The sequence below is a fragment of the Nilaparvata lugens genome, chromosome 3 (assembly GCF_014356525.2).
Source record: "Nilaparvata lugens isolate BPH chromosome 3, ASM1435652v1, whole genome shotgun sequence".
In the NCBI taxonomy this organism is placed as follows: domain Eukaryota; kingdom Metazoa; phylum Arthropoda; class Insecta; order Hemiptera; family Delphacidae; genus Nilaparvata; species Nilaparvata lugens.
In genome coordinates this window covers 16,073,990-16,080,582 of record NC_052506.1, presented here as the reverse complement: position 1 = coordinate 16,080,582, position 6,593 = coordinate 16,073,990, and the positions used below count along the sequence as shown (strand labels likewise).

Genomic DNA, 6,593 nt, shown 5'->3' with positions numbered 1-6,593 from the left:
GTAATTGAAAAAAAATTTTATCATTTGGAATAAATATCACCAATATTTATACCTAATCTATTCATTTTTTAAACGAATATAACCTCTTGATTTTGTGAAATTTGAATTTTTTCAATCCACTTGTAACCTGTTCCATACATATCTTCTGATTTCTGTTACAAGCCAAGGGGTACAAGTGATGACTTTCATCAAATATTGACTGATAACATAAAATAAGAGTAGGAAAACTGTATTTATTCTCCTGCTAATATTAGTTAAGACCAAATATACTCAGAATATTCTGGTTTAAATGAACATGAGTTCTCCTGGAATTGATTATAACACTCCAACTTTAAAATGGCTATTCTCAAAACTCACTCATGTGCACTTATACCCCTTGGCTTCTCAGCCCTTCTATTACATTATAAAAACTATAAAACTGAAATCTCTAATTGACTGACTGGCTGATTGTATGATGCATAGGCATCTGGGGCTAAAGAGACTTTGAGGCTAAAGAGAAGATTTGAGGAAAGAATGAGAATTGATATCGTAATAAAAATATTTATTCAAAATAGCCACAGTAACCCTTAGAAGTGGTGCCGCCCACGTAGCACCAGTAGACCGAAGTAGGAGGACTAACACTAGGCGGAAAATTTCGGTCTGCCCCTGGTACTGGAAATAGTGCTGGTGACAGCATTACAGTTCTATAGTCAACTATGCAAAGATCGGCCTTCAATGACGAACTAGTGGGCGAATCAAATGATTTGATGTCTATGTGAAGTCCAAATAGACTTGTGGATATGTATTTGATAAGACTTGAGAGAGTGGTAGACCGGCTTGGAAACGGCAAGATCCTAAAAGGAGGTGTGGTTTGGTTCGGTCGTGGACCCGAGGGATATGGAGGTTGAAACATTCATTATTGTGAAGGAGCTGGAAATTCTAAATAAACCCGGACAACTCAGTACCTATAGGGGAAAAATAAAAATATTTATTCAAAATAGCCACAGTAACCCTTAGAAGTGGTGCCGCCCTCGTAGCACCAGTAGACCGAAGTAGGAGGACTAACACTAGGCGGAAAATTTCGGTCTGCCCCTGGTACTGGAAATAGTGCTGGTTACAGCATTACAGTTCTATAGTCAACTACGCAAAGATCGGCCTTCAATGACGAACTAGTGGGCGAATCAAATGATTTGACCGAAGTAGGAGGACTAACACTAGGCGGAAAATTTCGGTCTGCCCCTGGTACTGGAAATAGTGCTGGTTACAGCATTACAGTTCTATAGTCTACTACGCAAAGATCGGCCTTCAATGACGAACTAGTGGGCGAATCAAATGATTTGACCGAAGTAGGAGGACTAACACTAGGCGGAAAATTTCGGTCTGCCCCTGGTACTGGAAATAGTGCTGGTTACAGCATTACAGTTCTATAGTCTACTACGCAAAGATCGGCCTTCAATGACGAACTAGTGGGCGAATCAAATGATTTGACCGAAGTAGGAGGACTAACACTAGGCGGAAAATTTCGGTCTGCCCCTGGTACTGGAAATAGTGCTGGTTACAGCATTACAGTTCTATAGTCTACTACGCAAAGATCGGCCTTCAATGACGAACTAGTGGGCGAATCAAATGATTTGACCGAAGTAGGAGGACTAACACTAGGCGGAAAATTTCGGTCTGCCCCTGGTACTGGAAATAGTGCTGGTTACAGCATTACAGTTCTATAGTCAACTACGCAAAGATCGGCCTTCAATGACGAACTAGTGGGCGAATCAAATGATTTGACCGAAGTAGGAGGACTAACACTAGGCGGAAAATTTCGGTCTGCCCCTGGTACTGGAAATAGTGCTGGTGACAGCATTACAGTTCTATAGTCAACTACGCAAAGATCGGCCTTCAATGACGAACTAGTGGGCGAATCAAATGATTTGACCGAAGTAGGAGGACTAACACTAGGCGGAAAATTTCGGTCTGCCCCTGGTACTGGAAATAGTGCTGGTGACAGCATTACAGTTCTATAGTCAACTACGCAAAGATCGGCCTTCAATGACGAACTAGTGGGCGAATCAAATGATTTGACGTCTCTGTGAAGTCCAAATAGATGAGCCTCATTCCACGACTACGACTTTTACTATAAAAATAATGTTAAATAAACATGGTTTATTGGTTTATGATAGCAAAACTATTTTTAAATGGGAACTATTTCAATTAATGCAATTGATTAGGACATTTATCGGGATGCATTGCTACTTATCCTAACATTCCTATCTATTTTTATCTATTTTAAATGGTGTATCTTGAGATTTCATGCTGGGATGGTGCTCTGCTAAACTCACGATTAGTGTTAACGGTAACCCAAGATTAGCTAACAGAATATCAATAGATATTAATAATATTGTGTTCTAAATGTAACTATGAATATTATACATGATAGCAAAAGTATATTTGAATGCGAACTATTTCAATTAATGTAATTGTTTAGGACATTTGAGCCGTTTGAGGGGTCAATTTTTTTTAATTTGAGGTTATTATGTGTATCAATTGTTTGTAAGTCATTCTATCACATGGAAAAGTAATCCAAGTCATAGCCTGTTTTTTTCTGATTTAGATGGCAGTGAATAATCATTGGCCAACGGAATAGGTGAAATACTGAAAGCAAAAGTGGTACAAGTCTGACTTATACCACTTATCCGTGAAGGTGCTTGACTTACTTCACTTTTCCGTGTGGTGTGTCTTGTTATGTTATGCTTCCTGCAGACTTGATGCAGATATAGTTTTGAATTATTCCTCAAATAGTTTATTTAACGAAACCAGTATGGAAAGTGAATCTGAAGATTCAACTCCTTCAATTCTATTGGATTCAGGATCAGAATACATCCCATCTGATGCTGAAAGTACAGGTAACTATGCTTTCTAATCTATCTCTAACCTCACTTTTTATTACCTCAATAGGCAATAGGACTACTACTTATTGTATTTTGAATATTACTTGGCCTGTAATATTATTGTACTTTAAAGAGATTATTAAATTAATAGTGGCTTGAGAATTCCAATTGTTTAGCAAAGTTAGAAAATTAACCTTTGCTTTGACCTATCACTAAGTTAGTGGGCTGTTGTTTAAATGAGCAGATAGGACTGCTAGGGCTAGGCCAATGCATATCTCTGCATATGAGATAAGCCCATTATTTTGGTCAGATGCCTATAGGGCAATCACTATTAGGATATAATTGCCATCCAATTACCTATTCTGTTGAATCCTAATTTGAGTTTATTTTTTCAGATCATGAAAACAACGCAGGCGCAGTGATACCAGAGAACATGTCTTCTGACAGTGAAAATTCAGGTGTTCTTACTTATTTTTATTATCTCTTCTTTTACATTAATCAACATAAAAACTGTTATATTGCAGATTGTGCTGTAGTATTGGTAGGCCTAATAATAAAAATATAAGATTTAAAGTACTCAAATAGCCAATACAATGTTTTACATTTTGAGTTGTCTGTAGATGTCATCTTACCTGGCAAAAGGCCTCACACATTTTAAACATTGTATTGATCATTTTTGCATAGCCTATTTAAAATCTTATCTATAGAAAAACTTTTATCTGGCCATAACTGAAAATGAAGAAGAAAAGAGAAATATTGAACTTATGAAGGAAATACATTTGAGAAAAGCAGACCTTGCAAAGGAGAAACTAGATGCAGCAAAAGAAGAATCCAAGAACAATTCCAACGTTTATTCATTTACGTTTGATCTTCAGAAGGCGTTAGCTTTTCCAAATCTGACTTGTTCAATTGCTTACTATAAGCGTAATATGTATGTCTACAATCTGGGCTGTCATCAGCCAGCACATAATTCAGCTTTTATGTATGTTTGGAATGAAGTTGAAGTTTCCCGAGGATCTCAAGAGATTGCTTCTTGTATTACAGAGCACTTAAGTCACATTGCTTCCAATGATGTAAGTCATGTAATAATGTTCAGCGATAGCTGTGGTGGACAAAACCGCAACATCAAGCTTGCTCTCACCATGATGCAGTTTATTCAACAAGAGAATTGTAACATTCAGACAGTAGATCATAAATTTATGATCAGCGGACACTCATTTCTGCCTAACTATGAATAATAAATTTTGTATAGATTAAGTGTTTCATTTGCCAGTGATTATTACTTGAGTAAGATTATTGAGATAAGATGCCAACTACTTGTCTTTTAGTGCCGCAGCACTTTTGGGGATACAATGGATCCAATTAATTCTAATAATATCATTTATAATTAATTATTGTGTCGAGTTAATTCACATATGAACAAATTATTTGCTATTTCAATAATGAAGATTGATACTTGTTATTAGTGTATTGGTTATCACTTGCTTTAATATGGTGCTTTTGATCCAAACGAAGACTGGTTCCACAGAAGAATGAGATCACAAGTCGATATATTTGAAAATCTAGGAGACGGTTTGGCCATTGAAGAAGACAAAATAAAAACAGCCCTATGAAGACGGCACCAGGTGAAGATGCTCTCACTGTTGAGATTGTACAGAGTGTTAATCCAAAAATTGAAGATGTTGTTTTATGTTTGTGAATTGTTTGTATTTCTCGGGACACTTCCTAATTGAATGGAAGAAAGGTAATCTGAGGCTGATACATAAGGGACAGGGGAAGCCCTTTGACAGTCCATCGTCATACAGGCCACTAACACTGCTGTCTGTTGTTGGAAAGTGGTACGAAAGAGTGCTTAGCAAGAGGATAACATCAAAAATTGAGAGTAATTTGCAGAATACTAAATATGGGTTTCGAAGTGATAAGAGCACATAGATGGCTATAAACAAGCTTTTGTCAATATCTGAAGGAGCAGAGGAGACATATGTATAAGTCATCAATATAAGACATTTATGTATAAGTCATATGCTCTGCATATGCCTCTTTCCGTCCGTGGCTTCCTTGGGGTTGCTCTGTGCCCTCGCTTGTACTGGGCGTTTTGAGATGGTCTAATGAGCTAACTCTATCAAGAATAAAACTAAAAATGATTGCTTATATCATAAGTGATGAATGCTGTACTGTGGAGAATACTTGGAGTAATAGCTGACTAAGACTGACTGGGGTTGGTTCCTCCAAACTAGGTATTGATGGAGGCTCTGACAAGACTTTGACGTGGGATTGCTTTAGATTTATGATGTACTGTGGCACCAAAAACAACACCATGATGAAAAAATTCAGGACCAATAAAACTCTGAAAAACCAAATAAAAACTAATAAAACTTTGAAAAACAAAATAAAAACCAATAAAAGCGGTAAAAACATATAAAAACTATAAAACTGAAATCTCTAATTGACTGACTGGCTGATTGTATGATGCATAGGCATCTGGGGCTAAAGAGACTTTGAGGCTAAAGAGAAGATTTGAGGAAAGAATGAGAATTGATATTGTAATAGAAATATTTATTCAAAATAGCCACAGTAACCCTTAGAAGTGGTGCCGCACTCTTAGCACCAGTAGACAGAAGTAGGAGGACTAACACTAGGCGGAAAATTTCGGTCTGCCCCTGGTACTGGAAATAGTGCTGGTTACAGCATTACAGTTCTATAGTCAACTACGCAAAGATCGGCCTTCAATGACGAACTAGTGGGCGAATCAAATGATTTGACGTCTATGTGAAGTCCAAATAGTTTTTTTTGGATTCGTATTTGGAAATTGATCAATCTAATAAATTCAAAATTGTAGTACATTCATTTTTTGGACTCAAAATTGTGTACGAATTATGATTTAAGTTACGTAAATATCATAACCTTTGGACTGTGTATTCCAAATTAAGGTTTGAAGCAGTTTTGGGCAAATGCCTGTTGTTTTTTCCTGAATTGTATTTGCTTATGAATAGATAAATAAATAGACTTGTGGATATGTATTTGATAAGACTTGAGAGAGTGGTAGACCGGCTTGGAAACGGCAAGATCCTAAAAGGAGGTGTGGTTTGGTTCGGTCGCGGACCCGAGGGGTATGGAGGTTGAAACATTCATTATTGTGAAGGAGCTGGAAATTCTAAATAAACCCGGACAACTCAGTACCTATAGGGGAATAATAAAAATATTTATTCAAAATAGCCACAGTAACCCTTAGAAGTGGTGCCGCCCTCGTAGCACCAGTAGACCGAAGTAGGAGGACTAACACTAGGCGGAAAATTTCGGTCTGCCCCTGGTACTGGAAATAGTGCTGGTTACAGCATTACAGTTCTATAGTCTACTACGCAAAGATCGGCCTTCAATGACGAACTAGTGGGCGAATCAAATGATTTGACCGAAGTAGGAGGACTAACACTAGGCGGAAAATTTCGGTCTGCCCCTGGTACTGGAAATAGTGCTGGTTACAGCATTACAGTTCTATAGTCTACTACGCAAAGATCAGCCTTCAATGACGAACTAGTGGGCGAATCAAATGATTTGACCGAAGTAGGAGGACTAACACTAGGCGGAAAATTTCTGTCTGCCCCTGGTACTGGAAATAGTGCTGGTTACAGCATTACAGTTCTATAGTCTACTACGCAAAGATCGGCCTTCAATGACGAACTAGTGGGCGAATCAAATGATTTGACCGAAGTAGGAGGACTAACACTAGGCGGA

General features: G+C 37.7%; 1 long non-coding RNA gene across 1 annotated transcript; it reads left to right on the top strand.

Moving 5' to 3' along the window:
* The first annotated feature begins 1,912 nt into the window (after nt 1-1,912).
* On the top strand, nt 1,913-5,608 carry LOC120350337. Its single transcript, XR_005570680.1, has 3 exons — nt 1,913-2,056; nt 5,268-5,269; nt 5,480-5,608. It is a non-coding gene; the product is annotated as an uncharacterized LOC120350337 (long non-coding RNA).
* Nucleotides 5,609-6,593: the final 985 nt, after the last annotated feature.